Source organism: Scyliorhinus torazame, chromosome 7 (genome assembly GCF_047496885.1).
Source record: "Scyliorhinus torazame isolate Kashiwa2021f chromosome 7, sScyTor2.1, whole genome shotgun sequence".
Taxonomy (NCBI): Eukaryota; Metazoa; Chordata; class Chondrichthyes; order Carcharhiniformes; family Scyliorhinidae; genus Scyliorhinus; species Scyliorhinus torazame.
In genome coordinates this window covers 152,029,192-152,042,213 of record NC_092713.1, presented here as the reverse complement: position 1 = coordinate 152,042,213, position 13,022 = coordinate 152,029,192, and the positions used below count along the sequence as shown (strand labels likewise).

The following is a 13,022-nucleotide window of genomic DNA, read 5'->3' as shown; positions in this document are numbered from 1 at the left end:
TTGCCTGGGTCATATTGAATTTTCAGAACCAACAAGAGTCTGAAGTTGTGAAAAAAATGCTCAACATATTCTTACATAATTTTGGCAAGGTGCAGAAGAGTTTTCCAAATCAGGAAGAACAGCTGTGGAAAAGAAGCAGGATTATGTTGCAGAAACATATTAACATGACTGTGCATTCTGAGCCCTCCATCCTAATGTTTGCAGCTGCTTGGGATGCAAAGGAGACAATGCAATGCCTTACAGGCAGGATAGCTGGAGCTTATGCCTCAGCTTTCAATTCCAGGATTATGGAAATTGATGGATCGAGCAAAAAGTTTTTAAATAGTGATGAAGTGAAGCTAGAATTAGATAATCAGCTGAGTTGTGGGTTTGGTGATGGTCGAAAATCAGCTGTTATTCATCACTTCCAGGATCTCCCACCTCCATCAACCCTTCTGTTCTACAAGTACTGCGATCATGAAAATGCAGCCTTTAAGGATGTTTCTCTATTGATCACAGTTTTAATTGATGAGGAAAAACTGGACCCAGGTTTAAACTTTAATCTTCTGGAAGAGACAGTCTATGATTTCCTTGTGATGAAATTTTCCATCTCTGGTAAAACTGGGCGGTATAATATTCTGGATGCTGATAAATTCAGTGGATTATGGAGTCGCATCGCACATGTCGTATTGCCAGTCCGACCTGAAAAGGAAATTGAAGAGAACGGCTGTAAACATCAGTGAAAAGTCTAAAAGAAATTACAAGATTTGTACTGAATTGTATTAATAAGAGAAATTATGTGCACAGAGAATTCATGAATGCTTGAATAGGAGATAAATTTTGTATATTATTTACCTAGTTTGCAATCTCGTAAACTGTGATGAAGGATTTGAGCTAAAACGTGAACCATTTTTGATTCATCTTCTGACTGACAACCTCTGTATGTTCGTCATCTATTTTTAAGCATTCAAGCTTTCAACATTTAGAGTTATAGTTTTCTTTGGTTATTATTAACAAATTTACCGAATGACAGCTAAAGAATGTTATTGCAGCTGATGAAAGTTGATGGGATGGAGTTTTCTATGTAAATATAACTATATTTTTAAACATCGATTTGTTATTGTATAAATTGAATCCGTACCAAAATAAATAAGCTGACTTACTAAAGCTTTGTTTGCCAAACATTGGTGGTCACAGATTGGTTGTGAAAATAGTGCAATGTTAATAGATAGCAAAAGACAGGGCTGAGCATGACAATGCATTGGGGACTACAGGTATTTCTCAAACTGAAATTGAATTTAAGATTTTAAATTTAACATGGAATTTGAAAAACTGAAAGCTCATTAACAGAAATAGGCTGCCAGTCAACTATAAATTATTTCCCGCATGGATACTAATTACTATATTCAGGAATTTATGTCAGTACTTATAAGTTGGGTGTGGCTCAAAATGGTGTATAAAGTAAGCAGGATATGCTAACGCACTGCGTGACCGTGTAAGGAGTGCAGCATTGTAGTACTGGGAACAGGCTGACAAGACTCAGAGGCCGGGAACAGAAACCACCAAATGAGGCCCTGTCTGGAATCGATACTGGCCGTCTGCAAGAGCACTCAAGTCAACACATAAACTCATACCCACTCACGTTTACATAAAAGATCAAGACCATGCTATGAATATGTAACTAACTTCCAGACACAGGTGATCAAGTTTGTAGCAGGACAAACGACAAACAAAGAGGCCATCAGACCCCATAATGGGCTAGTAGTAGATCAGACAAGGGTGTTTAAGAGGGCAATAGATCTTCATTGAATCATACTGGCTGAACGGGAGTAGCCTGTTTATTCCCATTAACAAGTTTAAGTCTGGAAGGAACAATAGAACTGAGGCCAGGTGTGGGCGTATACCTATGCCTCAGTGCTAGCAGAACCGGTATAGAAAAGCATCCAAAAAATAATCAGCGATATATGAGAGTCCCCCAGGCACAGCCATCTCAAGAAGAAGGGATCCTAGGCTTCGAGCCCAGACAAAATAGCTACATCGAGTGATCATAGCCAGGGCAGCCTCCTTCACTAAGTCTTGTTAATACCTAGAGTTCAGCTCTGAGTCTGAGTCATATTTTGTGTGAGTGTGAGAATTGTGAATAAAATTGGGTGAAACCGCAAACTTATTTTGTTGTTTGTTCGTCTCATAAATGAAGCCACCTGGGTAAAATGTTTTTGCTAATAAACTGGTCGAGGACTTCCGGTTGCGGTGATGCCGAGCTAGCCGCACGTTTCGGCGGCTCCAGCTCCGACGGACCTTCGGGCTCTTTTAAGAGCCCCAACGGGGAATTTTTTGAAGACCCAACCCGGTGTGGGGTGTGTGAGAAGGGAGTCCCCCCCAAACGAAGGAGGAAAAAACCGGCAGCGGCGGCTGCAGCCCGAGGAATCGTTGACCAAAAGGTCAGAGGGAGAGAGTACAAGATGGCGGCGGAGAAAGCGCAGGCGACATGGGGGCCTGAGCAGGATGAAATCGTGAGACGGTGTGTGGAGCTGCTGAAGAGGGAGGTGCTGACCCCGATGCTACAGGCAATTGAGGGGCTCAAGGAGACATTAAAGACCCAGGAGACAGAGCTCCGCGTGGTGGAGCAGAAGGTGACAGATATTGAGGACGAGATCCTGGGCCTGGCGGTTAAGACTCAGACGCACGAGGCACTTCATAAAAAGTGTACTGAAAGGATCGAGGCCCTAGAAAACGGAGCGCGAAGGAAGAACCTTCGGATACTGGGTCTCCCTGAGGGTGTGGAAGGAGTGGACTGTGGAACGTACGCAAGTACAATGCTGAGCTCACTGATGGGTGCTGAGGCCCCTACGGGCCCCATGGAGGTGGAGTGGGCAAATAGGATTCCGTCGAGAAGACCAAAAGCGGGAGAACCACCGAGGGCGATAAACGTGCGATTTTACCGCCTTAAGGTCAGAGAAGAGGTCCTGACATGGGCTAAAAAGGTGCGGAGTAGCAGATGGGAGAATGCTGTGGTACGGATATACCAGGATTGGAGTGCGGAGGTGGCGAGAAAGAGGGCGAGCTTCAACCGAGCCAAAGAGGTGTTGCATAAAAGGAAGGTGAAGTTTGGGATGCTGCAGCCGGAAAGACTATGGGTCACGTATCAGGAGAGACACCATTATTTCGAGACGGCGGAGGAAGCATGGTCCTTCATCAAAGAAGAGAAATTGGATCGGAACTGAGGGACTGATGCTGCAGGAAATGTTATTGTTATTGATTCTGTTAATGTTATGGTTGAAGTTAATTGAGAAGTAAACTGGGAATGGGGGAGACATTGGGGAAATGTGGGCGCCGGTGAGGGGGGAAAGACGGGACATAGTCGGAGAATGGGGAAGGGGAGGGGGAGGGGAAAGGGAGCAAAAGGAAATGGCTAAAGTGTGGGTGGGCGGGGATGGTGTGCGACGCTGGGGGAGCGAGCGGGAGCGCGGAGGCGGTATATGGGACTGGCCTAGAGAAGGTAATGGCTAGTCGACACGGGAGGGGGGCAGGTAGCCCCCTAGTGAGGCTGATCACGTGGAACGTGAAAGGCCTGAACGGACCGATAAAAAGGGCCCGAGTGCTCGCGCATTTGAAAGGACTAAGGGCAGACGTGGTTATGCTCCAAGAGACGCACCTAAAGGTGGCGGACCAAGTTAGGCTAAGGAAAGGATGGGTGGGACAGGTGTTCCACTCAGGACTGGACGCAAAGAACAGAGGGGTGGCCATTTTGGTGGGGAAACGGGTAGCATTTGAAGCAAAGAACATCGTAGCAGATAGCGGAGGTAGATATGTAATGGTGAGTGGTAGGCTGGAGGGAATGGAGGTCGTGTTGGTTAATGTGTATGCCCCAAATTGGGACGATACGGGATTTATGAGACGGATGCTGGGGCGTATACCGGACCTGGAGGTAGGAAACTTGATTTTAGGAGGGGACTTTAATACGGTGCTGGACCCGGGGCTAGATAGATCCAGCTCAAGGACCGGAAGAAGGCCGGCAGCGGCCAAGGTACTTAAGGGGTTTATGGACCAAATGGGGGGAGTGGACCCATGGCGATTTCTTAGACCTAGGGCTAGGGAGTTTTCCTTCTTCTCCCATGTCCATAAAGTGTACTCCCGGATAGATTTTTTTGTTTTGGGAAGGTCGTTGATCTCCAGGGTGGAAGAAGCTGAGTACTCAGCCATAGCGGTTTCGGATCATGCCCCACATTGGGTGGACCTGGAATTAGGAGAGGACAGGGAGCAGAGAACACTCTGGCGATTAGATGTGGGACTGATAGCGGATGAGGGAGTGTGTGCAAGAGTGCGGGGGTGTATTGAGAGAAACCTGGAGGTCAATGACGATGGCGAGGTCCCTGTGGGAGTGGTTTGGGAAGCACTAAAAGCGGTGGTCAGAGGAGAGCTGATCTCTATTGGGGCCCACAAAAGGAAAACAGAGGCCAAGGAAAGGGAAAGATTACTGGGGGAGATTTTAAGGGTGGACAGGGAATTTGCAGAGACCCCGGAGGAGGAATTGTACAGGGAGAGGAGACGACCCCAGACGGAGTTTGACCTTCTGACCATCAGAAAGGCGGAGGTACTGTGGAGGAAGGCACAGGGGAGGAGGTATGAATATGGGGAAAAGGCTAGTCGCCTGTTGGCTCATCAATTGCGAAAGAGGGCAGCAGCGAGGGATATAGGAGGAATTAGAGACGAAAGGGGAGACACGGTGCGAAGGGCAGGAAAGATAAATGAGGTGTTCAAGACCTTCTATGAGAAACTGTATAGGTCTCAACCCCCAGAGGGAGAGGAGGGGATGCGGCAGTTCCTGGACCAATTGAGGTTCCCGAAAGTGGAGGAGCAGGAGGTGGTAGGCCTGGGGGCACCGATTGAGGTGGACGAGGTTATTAAGGGACTGGGAAGCATGCAAGCAGGGAAGGCCCTGGGGCCAGACGGGTTCCTGGTGGAATATTACAGAAAATATGTGGACTTGTTGGCCCCGTTGATGGCGAGGACGTTCAATGAGGCCAGGGAAGGGGGGACTCTACCCCCGACGATGTCGGAGGCGACGATATCGCTAATTTTGAAGAGGGACAAAGATCCGTTGCAGTGCGGGTCCTATAGACCTATTTCACTATTGAACGTGGACGCCAAATTGCTGGCAAAGGTACTGGCATCGAGGATAGAGGACTGTGTCCCGGGGGTGGTGCACGAAGACCAGACAGGGTTCGTAAAAGGGAGACAACTGAATGTTAACGTGCGACGACTATTAGGGGTGATAATGATGCCCCCAGTGGAGGGGGAGGCAGAGATAGTGGCGGCAATGGACGCAGAGAAGGCATTTGATAGGGTGGAGTGGGAGTATTTATGGGAAGTGTTAAGGAGGTTTGGGTTTGGGAACGGGTTTATTAGCTGGGTTAGACTTCTTTATGGGGCTCCAACGGCAAGCGTAGTTACAGGTCGACATAAATCGGAGTATTTCCGACTATATAGGGGAACAAGACAGGGATGCCCGCTGTCTCCATTGTTGTTCGCGTTGGCAATTGAACCTCTGGCCATGGCGTTGAGAGACTCCAGGAAATGGAGAGGGGTGATTAGAGGGGGAGAAGAACACCGAGTCTCGTTATACGCGGATGACCTATTGTTATATGCGTCGGACCCAGCGGGGGGGATGATAGAGGTTATGCGAATTTTGAGGGGGTTCGGGGAATTCTCGGGGTATAGGCTAAACATGGGGAAGAGTGAATTATTTGTGATACATCCAGGGGACCAGAGTAGAGAGATAGAAGGCTTGCCGCTAAGGAAAGTGGAAAGAAACTTCCGATACCTGGGGATTCAGATCGCTAGGAGCTGGGGAACCTTGCACAGACTTAATCTGACACGGCTGGTAGAACAAATGGAGGAGGACTTCAAGAGGTGGGACATGCAGCCTCTATCGCTGGCGGGCAGGGTGCAAGCAATTAAGATGATGGTCCTCCCGAGGTTCTTATTTGTATTTCAATGTCTCCCTATATTAATCACCAAGACCTTTTTTAATAAAATAGACAGGAGCATCACGAGCTTCGTGTGGGCAGAGAAAGTTCCGAGAGTAAGGAGGGGGTTCCTTCAGGGTAGTAGGGACAGAGGAGGATTGGCACTACCGAACTTGGGCGATTACTATTGGGCCGCCAATGTGGCAATGATACGTAGATGGATGATGGAGGGTGAGGGAGCGGCGTGGAAAAGACTGGAGAGAAAGTCCTGTAAAGGGATGAGTTTAGAGGCGCTGGTGACGGCGCCGCTACCGTTCTCACCTAAAAAGTTTACCACGAACCCGGTGGTGGCGGCAACACTGAATATCTGGGGACAGTGGAGGCGACAGAGAGGGGTGCGGGGAGCCCTGGTGGGGTCCCCTATCAGGAACAACCATAGGTTCGCCCCAGGAAGAATGGATGGAGGATTTCAAGCTGGTACCAGTTGGGAATTAGGAGGGTGGGAGATTTATTTATAGATGGGACTTTTGCGAGCTTGGGAGCATTGGAGGAAAAGTATAAGTTGCCCCGGGGAAATTTCTTGAGATATATGCAGGTGAGGGCGTTTACTAGACAACAGGTGAGGGAATTTCCGTTGCTCCCGACACAGGGGATACAGGACAGGGTGCTTCCAGGGGTGTGGGTCGGAGAGGGCAAGGTGTCAGAGATTTATCGAGAGATGAGGGAAGAGGGGGAGGAGTCGGTGGGCGAACTAAAAGGAAAGTGGGAAGAAGAATTAGGGGAGGAGATAGAGGAGGGTATGTGGGCTGATGCCCTAAGCAGGGTAAATTCCTCTTCCTCATGCGCCAGGCTTAGCCTGATTCAATTTAAGGTGCTACATAGAGCACACATAACGGGAGCAAGATTGAGCAGGTTCTTTGGAGTGGAGGACAAATGTGGGAGGTGTGGCGGGAGCCCGGCAAACCACGCACATATGTTTTGGGCGTGCCCGGCACTGGAAGGGTATTGGAAGGGAGTGACGGGAGTGATTTCGCAGGTGGTGAAGGCCCGGGTCAAACCAGGCTGGGGGTTAGCTCTATTTGGAGTTGCGTAAGAGCCGGGAGTGCAGGAGGCGAAAGAGGCCGACGTTGTGGCCTTTGCGTCCCTAGTAGCCCGGCGCAGGATCCTACTCGTGGAAGGAGGCGAAACCCCCCGGACTGGAGGCCTGGGTAAATGATATGGCGGGGTTCATTAAACTGGAGCAGATAAAGTTTGCCCTGAGAGGATCGGCTCAAGGGTTCACCAAGCGGTGGCAGCCATTTCTCGACTACTTAGGGGAACGTTAAAGGGAAGACAGATGACCAGCAGCAGCAACCCAAGGGGAGGGAGGGGGGGGGTGCTTAGTTTAGTTTAGGTCAATAGATAATGGGGTTTTATTACTTGTGTATTGTTAAAAATTTCTGTATTGTTACTGTTGCGTTTGTTTTGTAAGAGGGAAAAATTGTTGTTTGGGGAAAAAAAATTTCAATAAAATATATTTTTAAAAAAATAAATAAACTGGTCGAAGTGTCTGATAATTTACAGAAAACGTCGGGTATTTGATAAGAGTGGGAATTTAGTGTAGAGGAGAAGGATGTGCTATTTTTGGCCACTAGTGCTTTTGATGTTTCTGTCAGTTCATATAAGCTTGAGACAATAAAGATTTTTAAACTTTTAAAAAGTGTTTAGTACTAAATTCAAGTTAGTGAGCTGAGAAATAAAAACCTACACAAAACTAAAAACTAGGTGTGATGACTGAAAGACTTTAGGAACATTGGATAAGCCTGGGGGTTAGAGTGCATTTGACTGCGGTGGTCATGTTAAACAAACAAATATTCTCTTTTGCAGGGTTGGGTGCTTTTAGCCGCCAGATGGTGAAATTGACAAAGGAATGTGTTTTCAGTCTGGACTAATGGACTGTGGTTTGACTGGGAAAGTCTCTGGTGAGTTAATGTGCTTTGAAGCCTGCAGAGACCATGGGAGGGATTCTCCAGTCGCCGACGCCGAAATCGCGATTGGTAGGAGAATCCCCATTTATGCCGGAATCGGGGGTGGCTCCGTTTTTGCGATGCATGATGAAGTCAACCTTTTGACCCTCCAAAAACAAAAGATTCAGGGAGGAAAATAGGAAAACATTGAAATAAAAACAAAAACCTAGGAAGAATATTCATTTTGGTAGATTGGATTCTGCCCACCAGGGACAGAGGAAGGTTGTCAAATTTTTGCAGATTGGATTTAACCTTGACCACGAGACTTCTGAAAATCAGTTAAAGCAACTTTGGTTTTCTTTGTGTTGCTTATTTAGGATGGATTGCGTGGTGTTCCACAAAGACCACAGTGTAGTTTTTACTTGAACAAAGCTATGATTTTATTTACACTACTAAACTGGGTGTTGACACCTACTCCTTTTAGAATACAGAATTGATTAATAACATCTAACTACATTCACCTATTGCTGATCTCACTAACTGGTATAACGATAATCTAATCTCACACTAACTGCTCTAATGAATTTCACTAGCTATCTCCTGCTTACGCTCCTCCCCTAAGGTCTAGCATCATTGCTTTATATAGTAGTATCTGCAGCTCCCGCTAGTGGATATTCATGGTACTACATTAACTCTTGTAATGCTGCTAGTTATGATAATACCACATCCCCCCCTTGTTTGTGAAAGAAAATATTATTACAGTGGTTGTGATATTTTCTTTTAACTCTGACCTAGTAGTATTGCTATCTAAATAACTAGTAACTATCACTCTCTTATTATCATACAATACAGTATTGCTTTTCATTATGACAGTTACACCACTTAGATGAGAATAGGTCAAATTACAATCACAAGTTTGGTCTCCCAGGAGGTCGTCATTTTCTGGTAGAACGTCTCAGTGGAATTTCATGGCGTTAGATTGCTCTAGACCATCTTTTTGCTGTGTTAGTGCTAAGCGTGGATCTGGTAAGGCAATGTCCTTGACTATGTTGTCGCGTGGAACAACTTTTTCACGTTGAGCTTGAATCTTGTGCTTGACGTGTAGTAATGCTCATCTGTTTCTCCTGAACAGCGATCCTCATTCTGTTTGCACTAGTTAGGACCTGGGTGCTACATGTTTTGGAACTTTGGCAAGATTTGGCCAATCATCTTTTGGACTTTGACTCCTCACAAAGTCCCCTTCATGAAGCTCAGCTAACGGCTTGGTATGTCTATTGTAGACCTCTTGTTGCTTCTTCTTTGTCTTAGTGATTCTTTCACTTATCTTCTTGTTAGCAGTTTCTGGATTGATGATGTGTGGTAAAGTGGTTTGTAGTCTTATCCCCGTCAACATCTGTGCAGGTGAGAGACCCGTCGATAACAGTGTTGCTCGATATGCTAACAGCGGTGATGACACGTCTTGACGATCTTCACTCGCCTTTCGGAATAATCTCTTAATTATCCCTACTCCTTGCTCTGCTATCCCATTAGACTGTGGATAATGTGCGCTAGATGTCACATGGTTAAAATTATATTGCTCTGCAAACTGTGCCCACTCCCAACTAGAGAAAAAAGGACCATTGTCAGAGACAACATTAAGCGGAATACCATGGTGTGCAAAAATCGATTGTGAACTGGTCACAATCTCCATCTGTTGCATGGTTTCTTTGCTCTGTGCAGTTGATGCATCTGACAAGTCGGACATGCTTGCACACACTGATCGATCTCTCTGTTTATTCCTGGCCAATACACTGATTGTCTGGCTTGCCTACGACACTTTTCAATGCCTTGATGACCCTCGTGAATCTGCTGCAGAATGCCTAGATGTAACCTGGCAGGTATCACTATCCTGTCTACCTTTAGCAGGACACCATCAATCCTAACAAGATCATCTCTTATATCTAGAAAGGGTGATTTGCATCCAGCAGGCCATCCTTCTCTGAGGTATTGTTTTACCTTCTGGAGCGTCATGTCCTTTTCGGCTTTTATGGTCTGTAGTTTGCGATCCGATACTGGTAGTATCTCAGAAATTAAACGAGCTTGTGCTTCCACTATTCGGACTAACTCAGGTTCTGATGTTTCAGCATCATTAGTAGCTATGTTTTCTGATGTTTCAGCATGGGGCTGGTTTAGCACAGTGGGCTAAATAGCTGGCTTGTAATGTAGAACAATGCTACATAGACATTGTGATTACCCACTCCAAGTCTATGAATATGTAACAAACTTCCAGACAGAGGTGATCAACTTTGCAGCAGGACGAAGAACAGACAAAAGGTGCCATCAAACTCCTTAATGGGCTGCTGACTGGTCAGACAAGGGGAGCTTCAGAGGACAATGGGTCTTGATTGAATCACCATGGATAAACAGGAGTATCCTGTCTTTCCCATTAACCGGTTGGAGTCTGGCAAGGACAACGGCCAGTGGTGGGTGTATACATATGACTCAATCCAAGCTTCCCAATATAAAGAAAGCAGCATTGAACAGATCTTGAGCGATAACCTGGGTGTTGCCCAGGCACAACCATCGCAAGAAGGGCCCTGGACTTCGAACCCAGAGAAGACATCAACATCGAGTGATCATAGCCTGCCAGCCACCTTTTACTAAGTGCGGGAAAAACCCAAAGCTCAGCTGTGAGTCTGCGTCATATAAGCTTGAGTAATAGAATTGTGAATAAAATTGCGTTAAACTGTGAACCTGTTTTGTTCTTTGTTGATTTCGCAAATAAGGGCACCTGAGTAAAACCTTTAAGTAAACTGGTCGAACGCATCAGAGGTTTTAAAGGTACAACATTTTGGCACCTCAGATGGTCCTTCGATAAGAAGCGATATGTTGCTCCGAAGTCGAACCTTCATCCCAGTATTCTCCAACAATCCGTCTGAGCCTGAATTGAGAGGGCCCCACGTAGCGGCCAGTATTAAGTGAGTGAAGGACTAATACAGATTTTAACCAGTAAATTTGGGCCATAAACGGGGTATCTGTAACACGAGGTGAACAAACTACATATTTAGATCTCGGATAGTCAAGGGAGTTGGGTAAAATCTGGGAGGGAATTTAGTGAAAGCCGGACCCCAAACCCAGAGGATTCATACACACCTGCGACAAATCCTAGGAAGAGAGAGAGAATAAGCAGAGTAGAGAAATGGCAGAATGCCCAGAGTGAGAAGTGACCCAAGTGGGTACTACAGTAAATTAGAAAGGGTCTGGGACCCAAAGGTCATTAAGTAAAGTACGGACCCTCGAGATTAAAAAGCACAGCACAGTTGCATCAGTGCTCCTCTCACTAGGTGGTGGCTGGTTTACCCACTTTTGTAAGGGCCACGAAGAATCCAGCATGAGTTTTAAGGATACAAAGCAATAACATTTATTTACTATAATATATACATAACAGTAGCAGTAACATCCCTTGCTACATACTCCTTCCTGCTGGTTCCTGAACTGGCCAGCTTTATTTATACTAGGAGTTTACTAGTGGTTTCTCCGCCCCCCTCATTGGGGAAGCTCATACTCCCACAGGATTGTGGGATAGTCATTAGTCCCCAGCCAATGGTAAGTAGGCAGGTTATAACACCCACCCTCTCCTGTACTGTTTGGTAGCGTTAACCGTCCAGTAGTCGGTAAATTTGTTAGCATTGATGTAAATCCGGCATGCTTTCCGTAGTTGTACTGATGAGTAGTGAGTGGAAAAACCTTTCACCCGCTTTGGTGGGGTGGGGTTGTCAACTTTGGACCGACCCAACTAACAGACTCTGCAGGTCAGTAATGACTCGCTTGAAATCTCAGCATTTGCACAGATTATGGAACTACTTTCATTGATAGGTTGTGTTCTGTTTGCAAAACAAATTGACAGCTCTTCATCATGGACTCTTGACAACAATGCGATCATTAATAAGTTCATCTTTCAATACACTAAACTCCCAACAACTGGCTAGCCTATGCAGGTCTGTAATGAACAATTGAATAGCCTTTGGGATCTCTGATCAAATCATGCTCCCAATTACCAGGTTCCATTTTGGGCTGAAGCATGAATTGTATTTTTAAAAATTTGTTTACAGGATGTGGGCATTGTTGACTAAGCAAGCAGATTTAGCCCATCCTTAATTACCCGTGAGAAATTGGTGATGTGTTGCCTTCTTGTAAAAAAAATCTTTTTATTCTCCTCATTTTCATCAATAAACCAAAGAAAAAACAAACCAAATACAATAACAAACACCCACACACAAACTGCACCCTGCTCAATATACAGACCAAAACATCTGCCCATACATTCCAGGTACAAAAAAACACAAATTAACAATCAATCTGTAAACAGTGTAACCAAAGACAACAATACCCCCAACACCCCCTCTAATGTTCAATGGCAACCAATTCTCGGAAGTGCATAATAAACAGCCCCATGAATTGTGAAACCCTTCCTTCATCCCCTTCAGCTGAGACTTCACTTTCCCGAGAGTCAAAGAAATTCAAGTAGGTCCCACCCCCCGCCCAGCCGAGTCACAAGATGGAGAAGCTGACCTCCACCCCAACAGGACCCGCCACCAGGCAATCAGTGAGGCAAAGGCTAACATCTGCCCCCGCACCTGCCCGAGCCAGTCCAATCCCCCTGAAAAAGGCTGCTCGGGGCCCTGGTTCCAAGTTTATGGGCACTACCCCCGAGATGATCCTGAAAAGCTCCCTCCAACAAATCCTTCACATTCCACGTAACTATCCTAACCGGGAGTCTCTCACCCACCCCACCTCCCCCCTATCCATCATCCTCAGAACTCAGTTTCATGACCCTTACAGTTCAGCAGTGGTAGAGATCACAGCGTAGCAACTAGCAGTCATGGAAACCTGCTATCCTACTCTGCCAATGTGTTTGTCTCCCAGGGAAAAGAGCAACCGCATATGTTCACAGTATCCTCCCAGAAAGCCGAGAACACTGTGCGAGATTGAAACCTTTTATGACAATGAATTAGTGAGCTGAAACGTTAACTCTTTTTCTCCAGATTCTGGCTGACCTATTGAGTATTTCTAGCATTTTTTATTTTGATTTCAGATTTCCAGCATATTACTTTTGTATTACTGTCCATGTCCAGGTTTGGTACATAGT

At 46.1% G+C, this 13,022-nt stretch overlaps 1 protein-coding gene across 33 annotated transcripts in view; it reads left to right on the top strand.

Moving 5' to 3' along the window:
• LOC140426626 (uncharacterized) overlaps positions 1 to 13,022 on the top strand; it is a 196,692-nt gene that overhangs the window by 94,709 nt on the left and 88,961 nt on the right. The gene's annotated exons all lie outside the window — the stretch shown is intronic.